This window comes from Tinamus guttatus, unplaced genomic scaffold, assembly GCF_059628265.1.
Source record: "Tinamus guttatus ecotype Peru unplaced genomic scaffold, ASM5962826v1 Tinamus_guttatus_pri_ptg000150l, whole genome shotgun sequence".
In the NCBI taxonomy this organism is placed as follows: Eukaryota; Metazoa; Chordata; class Aves; order Tinamiformes; family Tinamidae; genus Tinamus; species Tinamus guttatus.
Window position 1 is genome coordinate 6,634,068 of NW_028288684.1, and position 15,772 is coordinate 6,649,839.

A 15,772-nucleotide genomic window follows, 5' to 3' on the forward strand; every position below is an offset into this window, starting at 1 on the left:
TAAAAGCTGCAACGGGTCTGCAGTTTGATGTATTTAATCTAGAAGTAGCACAAAGTAAATAAGTAACCATATAAACATATTGTAAATATAATAAAAATATTTCATATTTAGGGGTATTAACCTTAACAGTGAAAGCTGAGGAAAACATACATTTTAAAACAAGATACATACCTACAACCAAGTTTCTTCTGTTCGGAACACCATTAACAAACATCTATTAATATCCAAATATGTTCTTCAGAAGTACTTAGGAAATTATTCTTTAGTGAAGTTCTAGGTATACTTTTGATCTTTTCCCATATTCAGAAATGGAACTACTATTTTTCTTCTGCTTGTTATTGAAACACTTTTGGCTCCATAGAAACAGCAGTTTAAATACAAGTCAAATGGAGCAATGAAGATGATTAAGGGAATAGAACATCTATCTTCTGAGGAAAGACAAAGCCAGTTAGACCTGTTTAGCCTGGAGAAGAAAAGACAGAGGGGATCTTATCCCCTCTGTACAAACATCTGCAGGGGAGAATGTAAAGAGGATGGGGCCAAACTCTTCTCAGTGGTGGCCAGTGACAGAATAAGGGATAATGGGTACAAATTGGAGGTGGAATTTCCCCGTTTCATGTGAGAAATAACTTTTCCTGTGAGGGTGGCAGAGCCCTGGCACAGGCTGCCCAGAGAGGTTGTGGAGTCTCCTTCTCTAGAGATCTTCCAAACCCGCCTGGACGCCACCCTGTGCCACGTGCTCTAGGTGTCCCTGCTGGAGCAGGGGGGTTGGACTAGATGATCTCTAGAGGTCCCTTCCAACCTCAACCATTCTGTGATTCTGTGAAACTACTGAAGTTTACAGGAAAAAGCAAAAATCTGTATCAGGGCAGAGAATAGGAGAATGCTATTGTAAATCTGAAAACTGAGAACAGACTACCAGTTTCCTACAGTTCTTGAAAGGTCTGTTGTGCCAGTGGAGAGCTCTTCTTTCTCTCCTGTGAGTTAAATTCTTTTAAACAAGAAGCAGCCTGACACATTCCTTCAGAGACAACTTTATCCATGATGATGGTTCATACCAGCAGAAGTATTCAAATTGACAGGGTGCTCACAATGTTAAGGTTGTCAGGGTTTTATTCTTTTCTCTCCATAAAGAGAAAATATAATGACTGTAGGCCAGTATTAAATGATGTAATATGAATTAAGACATCTCTATGAGGAGATGTCTCTCCTCATAGTATGGGAGGAAGGAAAGGATCATTGCTGAGTTTTCTTCTGAGAAGCTCCTAGCTACTTAACCTGGATGTATACAGATAAAAATCTAACAAGGATTATACTAACGCTAGAAAAACACGTGTACATAAAGGTCAGGTTATAATCCCATTTATTTCCACTGGGAAAAGTAACCATGTCCACACTTATCTGCAAAAAACATGCAAGCAAGGATAACTAGAACAAATTCAGTGCTGACAGAACAAGTAGTTCAATAAATCATGATTCATTCTCCCTCCTTCAAAATCCCATAACAAAAAATACATTGTTACAACTGTCCATTGTTAGTTCTACTTTTAAAAGCCTCAAACTGAAAAGATGAGAAAAACATTATGCATATACACATACATGCGTATGCACACACATACCATACATATGAAAGCTATATATATAATATGCATGCAAAAGAGGCATTAAAGAAAGTATCTCTTGATATTTAATGAATTAAGAAAATCTGATGAAACCATGAACTAATATTGTTAGTGTGCTTGAGGGGAGTGGTTGGACTGGATCTCCAGAGGGCCCTTCCAACCTCAGATTCTCTGTGAAAGATAAAACCACTGAAAGACCAGAATGATCAGGAAACTGGTTTGATCTTTGTCCTTATCACATATGCAAGGCATAGTCATCTCTCTGAGCATAACCAAGACCAAAAGCAGCAGTTTGGAGAATGACTCAACCCAACCCTAGGAGCACGCTCCCACCACTTCCCAGCTCTGGAGGGGCACAGGGCCATAGCATATTCCTAGATGAGGAAGATCTCCAGCTGTCTGTCACTGCACAGCCAATTTGGACTAGTCAGACACTAAAACAAGAATGTGAATGCCTATGAAGAAAGCCTTTAGAAAGTCTACAAAGTCCTAAAGAGTGAAATATAAGATTTTGTGTAGCTGTAGGACTGACTGCAATCAGACCAGCTAACAATATTGAGGTGCAACTTATTTGTCACAACTACAGATCTGAATGAGGTAGGCATTTGTCCAGAACACACATCCTAGCTGATGATCAGCATGAACTACTTCGAATTTATTCAGTTTAAAACAATCAAGTTCAAAGCCTTATGTGGAAATCTATATAAACATATGTCAACAGGATCAATAGTCCTGCCTTTTATATTTCATTATTCTCCAGCACCACAGCTATCACTTTAGTACAAGAGACTAGCAGGGTATAAAAGGATCAGGTTCAGCTTGATGAGTTAAGACACTAGAAAAATAAAATAAGTGGGTCCTTTGACACCAAATTACTTCAAAGTTTAAGATAAAACCTGAACAGCTTTCCACTATATCATCTTCTGGACACTATTAGCATTTACTCCAAAATGTAAAATCATCCATCCTGATTCCTAACAGTCTTAATGCTGAATACAAACCTATCATAAAACACTGCTGGACAAAGTGAGGATTGTCATTTAATTAAGGTATCAAAATCCTTCTTTAAAGAGTCCAGCAATCTCCAGTTTGCTTTAGGGGACCATTTGTACTGGGACCACCCTCAGGAGCAGCATGGACAAGACAATCAACTTTTATAACACACACCCCACATCTTTCCATCACCAGCCTGGCAAGTTTTAGCACTCCAACATGCTGACCCTCAAGCAGCAGACATGCTCAGTTTCCCACTGCAAAAGGTTCTCTGGCATGTAAAAATGCCCAAAGTCATAGCTGTGCCATACAGGGCACTACTACATATGGGTTCTAGAAGAGACCAAGAACCAAGTGCTGAGGCAAGGCTTGGGCTAGAGCAGGACACCCTGAGCAGTGCAAGCAGGTCCCTGTACACCACAGCCTTAAGTCTTGAGACCTGATGTACCTTCTTATTTGCAAGCTACAACTGCACTGAGGCTACATGAGATTTTGGCTTGCTTCAAAACCCCATATAAACATTATAAGGAAGAGAACTAAGCTATTTCAAGTGAAACTGAAAACACTACTCCACTAGCTTTTATCTGACAGGAACAGAATATGTTGTGGACACCTCAGTGTGGAGGTTGCCATCTGTTTTTCCTTGCTACATTTGATTCAAACATGTTATTAAAATCAGAAAGCAATTTCCCCTGCCTTAAGAATTAGGCTATTCTCAAGAAAAAGATAGGGTTTTCAAACATATTTCTGTGATCCCCCTTTTTCTAGAAAGATGAAAAATTCAAAGAAATTAGCATTTCATTTTGACATGGTAGCTGCCTTCACAATTGTGTATGGCCACACAGATAAATCTCTGCTCAAATGTATAGCTTCGCCTGGCAGTCACCCAGGTTTTTTAAAAAGTACAGGCTTTTTTTAATTACTGTATAGTCATGTATAATATTATTACCTGTACATACAGCAGTCTGGGGTAGTATCCTGGAGTATGCATCTTACTGCTCCAGAGACAAAAGACACACAGAAAAGTAAAGTTATATAAGTGGCTTCAATGATTCAGGCAGCTAGAGAGAACAGACCTCAATTGCTTTCTTTTCAAAATATGTACTTGTAAATTAAGCAGCATTTCAAGATTAGGCATCTGTCCAATTCTTTTTATCATTTAGTATATTATGCTAATGAGGATGCTGTTTCTTTAATTATCATCTGCAGAATAATTGCATCGAGTCCCTTGATCTTTCTTAAAACCATCCCTACGCTTCATTCCCCATAGGCTTTTAATCACATGGCTTCTATGTGAGACTGCATTTGAGAAAAAACTCTTCAAAACTGGTTCACTGAGAAAGTCTATACTGTTTTCTCTCATCCAAGTTATATCCCCTACTACCCGGCAGCTTAGCAGGAAAGCCTGAAAGACTCAAACTAATCACACTCGCTTACGTGCCAAAAGCAGCCTAATGCTGAAACCTATTAGAGTGCTAGGCAAAGGATACCAAACTCCAGGACTTGCTAGAGGTAGAGAGACAACTGAAGCAAGCTATTAAATCATAATTTTAATATTGTCCTGCAACACTTCACAGTAGAATTGAGGAAATCCTATTACGAGAGGTACTTACAATAATGAACCCCTCATCAGCTGTCAGCCTTAACTTCCTTGCTCAGGATTATGCATATGTGCCTCTCATGGACGTTTTTGGCAGTTCTACTCATGTGGCTTTGGGGTAGATTTCTGCCTCTAACAGATTTCTGCAAGCAAAGATCAACCTGGGTGGGAAGCCAAGTCTCCTCAATAAGTCAACCCACATGAGCTGGCAGCACCTGAAACGTACCTGTCCAAGCAGGCTGGTCACCCCTGATAGCCCAACACGTAGTGCAAGCTTGTCATCTCTCTGAAGAAATTCAAGGATGCTTTGGTGGGTGGAAAACAACAAACATCATGTTCTGAATCATCTCTGGACCTGCATTAACAAAACTCCGAGCAAGGCTCAGGACTCCCCAGTGCTCAAAGGTTTCTTTGGCACTCCTGGGTTTGAGCAGCAGCCTTTGAACTACCCTTTTGATATTTGTTTTACTGTAGCCCTGCAACTATTGATGTTTACAGAGCTTTGCTATCTGAAGCATACCAATATGACTGGCAGAGAACTGAGGAGGAATAAAACTTCCCTATGCCCACAGGGAAAGGAGGGGGAAGGAAGATACTAATGCATTTCAGGGCCCACGCTAAAATAGCTAAAAATGGATATACCAAAATTGCAATATACTTCATAAGTACAGAATATATTTTATGCTGCACTGTCATTCTACAGTGCAACTGAAGTGCTGCATTTTTAAGCTAAGATACAATTTATGCTAACATCTTGAAGTAACGTATTTACAAACATATTCCCTGACATCTCATTTATCTGTTTTGCCAGAAAATTGGCTTATACATGATTAATTATGAAAAAATAAGTACAGAATGCTTTCATGCACTTTTACTTTGAAATCAAGGTCACGCTTTGTTTTGAAATTCAGAAAAACAGTATGAATAACATAATTAACATATCAGAAGATTCTTTGCAAGTAACTTTACTTACACAGGCTAACCAGGAGTTTATGAAGCTCTTTGTCACTGCAGACTGATCATTTGTTCATTTGTTCTTAGCCTCGGTCTATATCCTTTGTTTTAGTTAATTTTTCTTCCGTACTGAAACAGTGCTATGGAGTAGGATGTCTCAAGACTAAGCCACACAGCCTGGAGAATGAAGTGTTCCTGTCCCAACACATTTACAGGGTGATTCCTATTCTGTGCTCTGAGTGGTAGCTGGCATGCTTCACTGTAGAATCAGTACAGTAACAGTGTGATTACACACTGGAAACTTCATTTCCTCTCCAATCTGCTCAAATATATTTAAATTATTCTATAAATTCTCTGTTCAAAATACTCAGTCACCCAAATACCTCAATGCTGAACACAGTATAATACTGGGCTAGGTGGATTTCTTGAACATCTGGATATGGTCATCTCATTCAAACCATCTCCTGCCCATAAAGGTCCTTCAATCTAAGCTAAATATGCATGAATCCAATCCTGGCACGATGAACTCCACATAGTAAATCCCTTATTTCAAGCAGTGCAAGAAGCCAGATTTTGAACTTTGTTAGTTATCTGAGTAACAGCCATTTGATAAGACTTCTAGTAAGTCTCATTATCACAATGTAAGACAAGAGGGAAAATACATTAGTTTCTGACTTCCGTTGTTATTTTTCACCTTAGTTATTGTACGGTCACCTCCAAAGGCAGCCACATCCCGAAAGCCACTCATGAAGTTCACCTTGTCTGCTCTCCATGACCATATGGATCCACATCTGCAGACTGCAGAGGTCTGACTGACAGCCAGCAGTCTCTCCATCTCAGCATGAACAGCCGTCAAAACTTACATAATTTGAGTGTTACAGAGCAAAAAATAGAAAATAATGTTTTCACCAGTATTGCTCATAATTGAGTAACTTCCTTAGAAACATGTAATTTGTTTCACTGAATCCTGGCTTAAAACTTCACCTTTTCAGAAGGAGTTAAAATTGCTTGGGGTTTTTGCCTCCCCCACCCACCTTTATTAAAAAAAAAATGGTAAAGTAATTACTAAATTAAAGTAACCAAGATTAAAAACCTATGTGGCAAAAGTCAATGCTGAAGTTTGCTGTACTTTTTAGGAGAGAGTGAAAAAGAAGTAATGCCATGAACATCATCATGTAAAAAGAGAAAAGCAGAATCAGGAATATTTGCAAGTCACAAGATGAGACAGTGGCTGAGGTCAGGCAAAAATCCATAAAGTGAGGAAAGGGAAGACAATAAAGTGTTCTGACACTTATCCTTAAAAAAGGCCAGACAATTTTATTCTGGCAGAAAACTGTTCTGGAAGAACCACAATCTTTAAGACACCTTGGGAAACTCTAGATGTTTTAGTCTAAACACAAAAGTAGCAAAGTCTGCTCTAGCTAATTCTATATTTGACCTCATTCTACTTCATATAGACAAACCATTTAATTAAAATTCTATGACTGAATAGATAGTGCTCTGATTTATCTTGCAATGGGTAAACAAAATACAGTCTTAAGCAAAATTCTGTTTGCTTGTTCACATATTTTTTAAAAAACAATTTCTTAAAGATGAAAACAATCACAAGCAAAGCTAAGTGGGAAGAGATAGCAACATACAAAAGTATATTAAAAAGGATCTGCTTAAGAACACTTTATTACATGCCAAAGAAAATCAGTTTGCTACAGTAATGGAAAGATGCTTTTTCTTGTTAAAAAATCCTGGCTAAGAAGGACAGTAGCAGAGAAACCTGTAAAACAAACCCACGTTATATAACAGATGGAAAATGAAGATACTGGTAGCAATGAATACAAATTAACACTGCAGAAATGCAAGCAAGTGATGGACAAAAAAAAAGAAAAGAAAAAACCTGCAGCGAGGCTTATTGCAGTAGGAGCACCTTCCCAAATACAGCAAGAACATGTGAATGCCAAGATACAACTTCAATAATTAGCAACAGCAGATAAAAATCAAATAAATAGAAAATGCCAATAGATTTGAAAACTACTCCTATTCTGTATTCAGAGAAATGCAAGATGCTATATTCACGTCAGTGTTAATGAAAACTTCTATGCCATTGGTAATAGAGGAAACTTTAAATATCTGAGGTAAAAACCCTGCACGCAAGAGTAGAAAGCAGATGTATCAGTAATCTGTCCTGAAATGCCAACACTAGCTTGTAACAAAAATACAAATACTAGAGAAGTTCCTGATGACAACAAAAAGTTAATGCTGGATCAATATTAAAAGGGTAAGTGGGATGACCTAAGCAACAACAGAATAGTTACTGACATCAGTAGTAAGCAACATCAGGGAAAAGTTACCATGGGACCCAATCAATAAGGCATTGAAAGACAGCAGCATAATTAATGCCAATCAACACAGCATTATGGAAAATAGGCCTGGCCATTTGTATGCAATTACAACACCATTTGATAACAGTTACTGCACTGACATGGCATACTTCTATTCCTAATTTCACATTATTTACATCAAATTAAAGCCATACTATACACAACATCCCGATTTAAAAGATTCCCCGTATTTCATCAACATAGGTCACAGTGAATGCATTTTATAAGTGAGTAGATAGAAAGAGAATCAGCATCTTGAACATCAGATACTTTGTCAATCCAGCAGGATGGAAATGCTGGTAATATTTGGAAGTGAAGATGGGGCCACAGACTGCCCAAGACAAGGGTCATTACTTACACGGTATACCTGTGACATTGTAGAGTCTCTATTACTAATAATCTGATATTTTGGTCTTTTTCAGGAAAATATGCTGAGCAGAAATTAAGGGACTAGTGCTGATATACCCTGTGCTGCTTTGTGCTGCCCTGAGCAGGCAAAAATCCATACATATTTATGTGGTCCTCCCTGGCCTTATATAAATTTGTAAGCCTAGGAAACAACGACCCAGACATTATTAATCCCTCTGGAATTTAATGCAATAAATTGAATCATGCTTAATCCATCTGATGCAGCATGATATGTCTTGAGACTTTCTATGGGATTTCAACCCTAATCCAGTGTTAAATAACTGAGTAACTTTAAAAATTGTCAAGCTGCTTCCTTTAATTTCTCCTTTTAGATTAAAGAGTAGTAAAAAAATATTTGAGCCATTTTACTAGCTATTTTCATAAGAATAGAGAACAGTTCTGAACATCTGATCCAGATCTTTCCATGTAGACCACTTTGATCTATTCATTAGGAGACATTTTTAAAATAATGCTATCAGAACAGTATTTTTCAGTGATATATCAGAGTCTCTCCAGTGACAGTAATACATAGAACTTTACATAAATACAACTTGAACATGGCTATACTTCTGTCTATACATGAAAAATGGACTTCGTCTTCCCTTTTCTCTATGATCTGTACAATAAAAATGAAAGTCAGTCTCTTCTAAACACATTCAGTTCTGCCTGTTCAGAACAAGATACTCAGTTCTGTCAGACAGCTCTGAAATAGGCCAGGAAACAACTACTCTCCCAGTTTGCAGCAACCATTCACATCCCAAGATAGTTAACTCGGGTTTCTTACTCTACTTGACATCTATTCCTGGCATAGATTTCCACTTCAAAAGTGGACTGGTTTAGCCCATTTTTTTCCCCACACCTTCTCAAAAGCCGAATATTCTTAATCTTATTATATATGGCAAACTCATTTCAGACTCCCAAAGCTTTTTCAGCTGATGGCTTTTGATTCCTAGTCATTCTGTGACTAAGAAACCAAAAGCTTCAAACTTCATTCTTCACAGGCCTTCCTTGAAATATCATTGATGCATTAGTTCACATAATACCTGAGAATAGTGAACAGTTAATCAATATCTAACAGATTAGCATATTAACATATTTAATGGAAGGAGAAAGTTTAATGTTATATTTTGAAGACTACTACTAAAATTACTTCCTCTGCTTTTCTGATTAGAGAATACCAAATCAGAGTTAAACTGTATCAATATTCAGAAAATGTAATTTTACAGTTCTTAACTGTGGACCAAGAGTGTCCTGAACCAAACTGGGAAATTGACACATTTATGCACATGTATATGTATTATGAAAAATAAACACTCAACAGGATTCTTCAGTATTTATCATATATCAAGTTATTTGTGCTTTCTTTCAGCTGTATAGAGAGAAATTCCCTGTTCCAGTTCCCATTTTGGATATGGTCCAGTTCATAGGAAGGGGACAACTAATTATTCTTTTTGTGCTCCAGCATCTTTTTGCAAGTCTAAAAAGCAAGTCTTCCACAAAGTTATACAGCCTTACCTTTCCCAGTTGAGTTAGAGTTACAGCCTCACTAAGGAGAGGCCAGGCAGTTACAACTGCTTTGAAACCAGCAGCCATTTGTATATGGAAAAATCCATAGAAGATAGTAGTGGGCTCTCTAGTACATCCTTCGCATGACTCAGTCCTGCACATGATTCCCCTCAGACAAAAGAGGGATATGCTAGATCTTCCTTCCTTCTATAGCCAGCAACAGAGTGCTGGAGCACATCACCCATACATTCATAAATATGGGATTTCCCTGTCAGCATTCATCCACCTGACTGCTGCAGAATTGTAACTAGAATATATTTGCTGCCCAGCAGACAGTAGCAGATCAGTTCAATCGCCCATGTAAAAGCCAAACACATTCCAGTGCTTCTGTTACCAGAGAAACAGCTTTTGACTTAGGCAGAGGTGGGACATCTCTCCTCAAGATCCTGTAAGAGCATATGGCAGAGTACTGCCAAAGACAGTCCACACAAAGTCCTTGGATAGTAGGGTTACACTGATAGGATGTCTGCTTCAGATGACTCTGAGCCCTGCCAGGGACACTCAGTCTGGGCTGGGCATCACTAGATCTTCTCCAGTCAGGCACTTTAGGGGACAGGTCAGAGCTAGTCCCAGGAGAAGGAGGGAGGCATGCACTAGGCATACACTGTTTCTCACTCCATCATTTATGTTACTCAGAGTAGGACATAATAAGCAGGAATTTGGTCAAGGCCTTCAGAATCCCCCAGAGCTTGCTACAAAACTGGGCACAATGCAAGTCAGACCACAGCAAAATATGCTGTCCCACTGCAACCTGATTATCACAGAAAAGGTGTCTCAAGGCTTGACTCAGGGCTCAACCCTTGTTCTGCAAACCTGGGGTTACCTCTGGCTGGGCCAGTGTCAGGGACATCCAGACAGCCTGTCTGAAGGCTTGTGAGAGGAGGGAGGTAGGGAAGATGCAGCCTGTGGCTTCTTTTGCCATCCTAAACACAGATGGCACAGGTCTGGGAGTAGCCCTGAGAGCAGTCTCCCACCACAGCTTTGCTGCTCCAGCTCCATTTTCTTGAGTCATTTGAGGCTTTGGGAGCATATTCAGCACATTACTGTTGGTGGGGTATGATGAATGAGAGAGCTGGCGGCCCCCATCCAGGCTAATTCTGCTCCATGGCTTGTCAACATTGCTCTCAGTGACCTCCTAGCAGCTTCAGCAAGCACTGCCACTCTTCACAACAGTGCGCATAGCCCTGTTCCACCGCAGCATGGTTTTATCTTGAGCCATGACAATCATCTCCTGGCCAGCAAGAGAACCATATTCTCACCTCCACCCCAAGAATAAGACACCATAATCAAACATAGTGATAGACCTCAAATACTATTGATATTGATATTCTAGGAAGCCAATACACAATACAAAGCAAGTAACCAGATTCAGTTTCAATATACTATACATATTCAACATATACTATATCTACCAGAGAAAATTGAAATAAGTAGGAAAAATTACATCTATTTGTTCAATAAATCTCCACCAATACAAGAGTCATCGCCTGCTTTTAAGACCCTTTTTCCTGCATTGCTTATAAAAACCATTGGAGGACATTTTTGTTGGCTAGAATAGTACTGGCATAAATATGAAAGACTGTTTCCAAAGGAGTTCTTTGGTTGCAAATACAGTAAGATCAAATCAGACATCAATAACATGAAAGAAACTTACCCAGAGCGTTAGGAAAACAAATTTTACTTCCATTGGTGGAAGTTGGCCATAGAAGACAATCCCAAGGTGGAAACCTTTAAAAAAGAAAATAAATAAGAGACTCATTAGAATCAGAGTAGGTTAACAAGGGCAGACACCATCAAATCTTTTGTAAACACTATGCTGAAGATTAAACATCCTGTGCTTCTGATTATGGCCCTGTCTCAATTTCCTGTCATTTGCTCCAGTGAGTTGGTCCTTGTTCAAAGTGACTGAAATGAAGCAATGCACCCAATTCTCAGAGCAAAACTTGTAGGGAAAGAGGATACAACGCTTTGTGATGCAAAAAATCCATACTTTCTGTTCTTCCTCTGAAGAATCTTTAGAAAAAGTCAGTGTTCAAACTAAAGTTTTGTACACGACTGGGAAGACAAGATTAAACCTAGTCAGGTTTTGATTTATTTATAGATATTAAGGTAGTCAGGTATTCAGCTATTTAACACCTTCTGCCTATACTATATTTTGAGGGGATGAGGGTAGTTCATTGCTATTCAAGGAGATGTTAGCTCGATTTGTTCATGGTGAGATCACCTGGGGAAAATTCTGAGGGAAGAAAGAAAAGGGTAAGCAAGATCCTCCAGAAAACAAAGAAACTTTCCCTAGAAGCCAGGAAGAAAATGCAAAACATTATGAAGAGGAAGATGTGTTATAGTAACAAAAAGAGGGAGGACTGTTCTTACCAAATCTCTTGCCTGTACTAGTAGTACAAGAAGCTACAGATAAACTACAGAAGCAAAGATGAAACTAGAGTAGAAGAACATCTAGAGCAGGGATATGACCAGATCATGAGATTACACTATTAAAAAAAGAAATCAGCTATGACAGTGATGTTTATTTATATTATGAAAAGAAAAAAATAATGAGATTAAGAAACTGGGCAAGTAAGAAGCAGGATGCAACTGTAGAGCAAGCAGAGCAGTTGGGAGGTAATAGGAGAGATCAAGTCTGACAGAAGGAAGAGCCACAGAAAAGAAAGGGAAAGGCAGAAGGTCAGCTGAGGTGAAAAGCAGCCCAGTAAGCCATCATGACCATCATTGTTTTTTCCCTTGGGGTAAAGATCTCATGTGGAGAAAGGCGCTGAAAACTTATGGAATGTATTAGAAGAAGATATAAATAGGATTTTAGGTAAGATAATTAATCAAATAGCACTCTAAATGTGTTAGTGGCATTCAATTCATGGTCACCATCTGTGGCAAGCTTCAGAGAAGTGATGTAAAATCTAAAACCCAAGGAAACTGGCAGCACAACTTTCTTTAATTTCAATGAAGCTTATGTTTTAATAAAAAAATCTGTATGTGTTTTAGCTGTTTTCCTCACCACCACCACCTTCCCTTCCCCAGCAAGGCAGGTTACTTCTTTCCAAATAACTCATTTAATTAAGTTGTATGTTCAGCCTCATTAACCACCATCTCTATTTCCCTGCGGTTTTAATTGGGTAGATTTCTGTGCAGTTACCTCAATGCTTCCCCCAAACAATCCCACAACATTTTTTTTTATAGCCTCATTCTTCAAAAGCTTCTGATTACACTGGAGGCAGTCAGTGCTATCAGAGCAAAGTACTGCTCTCCTATGGAGAAGCTAGACCAGGAACTGAATTGAAAGCTGGAGCAAAGGAGGTACCTGCACCCCTTGGGCAGTTGTTTGGATGCTATTCCACGCTGTTTTATACACTTACTTAAGACAACAGATCAACACAACAGGTTACAGAGTCAATCCATTGCATTAGCATCAAGTTTGACACACATGGAGCTAGCTTCTCCCTTCTGCTCCATGGTCCCATCTGCAGCATAGCACTGGTTCATCTCCTTCATGCTCAGCACATGAAGCCACAGGAGAGGCCTTGGTGCTCTGTTGGAGTTACAGGGACAGATGAGGCCCCTAAATTCGGGGTGGTGCCTGGCTGCAGCTCTTCCCCCAAAGAGCTACCCCACCAAGGCAGATAGGCATCAGGCTGCAGCCCTGTCCCACAGGGCAGGAAAAAAGGCTTAGGAGTGTCTGCTTCAGCAGCCTTTAAAAAATGGCCTGAAGGTCAGGTCAGACCCTTGATTAAACAAACACAAGTGCGAATGTAGATGCAAAGCCAAAGTCATGAGATGATCTCAATTTCAAGCTGAAAACCAGAGTGCAGGCTGACATTTCAGAAACCAAAAGGACGGGTGGAAGATCAAGCTCTGCTCATGAGGAGAAAGACAAATTTTTAAGGACAGGATTTCTGCTTCAACCCCTCTTTGCTCTATCTTGGCAGGAAAAAGAGAACCTGCCAAATCAGCAAGTGTGCCTGGCAGGAGAGCCTGAGACCAGAGGATCTCTGCTCCGCAGTGTCCCGGCAGCCCCTCCAGAGAGCACAGGCGGCTCCTTTCCACCCACAGGCTGTTCCCAGCTGCCGAGGGTCACGGGCAGGGAAGCGCAGATTACAGCAACGTGGATCCGTTATGTAACGGGCATGTTGCTTGTGGCTGCTCTAAAATCCCGGAGACGTCGCTGTTATGTAACAGGAACAATCAAACAGGGCAGCTCTTTGGTGATTTGATTTAAAAACTGCTGAGCGGCTACAATGACTGCTCGGGGTTTGTCAGGCTCCGTGTTACGTTTCCGCTCTAATCAGTTTAACCTTAAAGCTGCTGCAGCTTATAGTAAAAGTGACTCAGACCTTACCTAGCCCCTTTTGGTCTCAAAAGCCAAAAAGGTGAAATACAGCAAACTGCCCACCTTCCCACCAGGTCCCTTGGGGGGGGGGTGTAAAACTTGTATTTTCCAAACTGAGTCTCAAGGCTTTCATTTCTTCAGCTGGCACTGTTGACATTAAAGGATTACTCACATGCATGAAGTCAGTGGACTTTGACCTAAGTCCTGAGGTTTGCATTAGCTTGACTCTGAGCTCTGACAACACTAGGGCTTGCATCAGCAAAGATGCAGGCACATCTGGCAGAGTCTATAGACTTCCTTATCTTTCTAAACCAAATTATTAAAGTAAAATAATTGCTAGCCACACACACAACTTTACATGTCCATACATATATAGTTGCCAGCAGGTCGAGGGAGGGGATCCTGCCCCTCTGCTCAGCTCTGGTGAGGCTGCACCTGGAGTATTGGGTGCAGTTCTGGGCTCCCCAGGACAAGGGACATGGAGCTCCTAGAGAGGGGCCAGCGTAGAGCAAAGATGGTAATTAACGGACTAGAACATCCATCTTATGAGGAAAGACTAAGCGAGCTTGGCCTGTTTAGCCTAGAGAAGAGAAGACTGACAGGAGATCTGATTAATATGTATAAGTACCAGAAGGGAGAAGGTAAAGAAGATGGGGCCAAACTCTTCTCAGTGGTGGCCAGTGACAGGACAAGGGGTAATGGGTACAAGTTGAAACCCAGGAAGTTCCATCTCCATGTGAGGAAGAACTTGACTGTGAAGGTGATGGACTGTGAGGGAGCCCTGGAACAGGCTGCCCAGGGAGGCTGTGGAGTCTCCTTCTCTGGAGATCTTCCTGCCTGGATGCCACCCTGTGCCACGTGCTCTAGGGTGGGACTAGATGATCTCTAGAGGTGCCTTCCAACCTCAACAATTCTATGATTCTGTGATATATTGTAATTTAAGAAAATATGCATATTAACAGACCCCATTGTTCTGACCCAGCTGTAACTCAGTCAGCTCAGGGGTTTGGGGCATGACCCATCGATATCTAGGATGGGTAGCTGAAGACATTTCAAGATACCCTAGTCTAATTTCACTCAGCTTGTTGCTAAAAATTAACATTTTTAGCCATTCTGGTTTTAGGAACTTCTTTCTATCCAGTTTACAACTTGCAAATAGGTAGCCTAGGTAAAAAGTAATTCTTTTAGTATACATACTGTTTTCTTAGACTTTTATGATCTGAAGGAGAGAAAAGCCTCTTTTTCTTCTAGATGAGAGATCTATTATCTGTTTTGGCCTCTCAACCTTTCACCTTGTTGAAGGAACAGTGCTATTTTCGGCCCCACATTGAATATTATTGTAGGTCTCTGTAGCATTACTTCTAAAACAGCATATTCAGGTATGACCATAATACAGTAACCTGGTCTAAACAGTGGTTCAAGATTTTAGTAATACTTTAGCAAGCAACATCTGAATTCCCTAATGCTCTGATTTTTTTTTTTTTTTTTTGAAATTGTTGGATTGTTGCTCTTTAGTGCACCACTCTATCACATTGCATGCAGAATGACAGCTAAGCAGCCTTTCAGAGGAACATGAGAAGAATCTCAAGCCCCAACGGGTCTGGTACCTCAAAACAAACACATTCATTTCAAGAACACTGCTCTGCTGAGTGCACTTGAGTACAACCTAGTTTTAAATTTCTTATCAGCACCCAGCCTCCTGCCTGCCCTCCCCATGCACAAGCCCTCATGAGCCTTCCTAGGCTTCTGCTACAAGCAAATTATGAACTTGGAAGTGCTTAATATGAAGCTTTATTTTTCCCCGGTGCAATCTAAGTTTCTGTTCAATAACACTAATGTACCCTGTAGTGCAGAAGTAAACCACTCAGGAATGATCCAGTCTCTCTGAATTGTTCTGGCAGTATAAACATGAGGA

At 40.1% G+C, this 15,772-nt stretch overlaps 1 long non-coding RNA gene across 1 annotated transcript in view; it reads left to right on the forward strand.

Moving 5' to 3' along the window:
• Positions 1–650: 650 nt before the first annotated feature.
• The window catches only part of LOC148595140 (uncharacterized), a 249,493-nt gene continuing 234,371 nt past the window's right edge, over positions 651–15,772 (forward strand). Inside the window, exon 1 of the long non-coding RNA XR_015913233.1 lies at positions 651–736. This is a non-coding gene — a long non-coding RNA (uncharacterized LOC148595140). The remainder of the gene's footprint in view (positions 737–15,772) is intronic.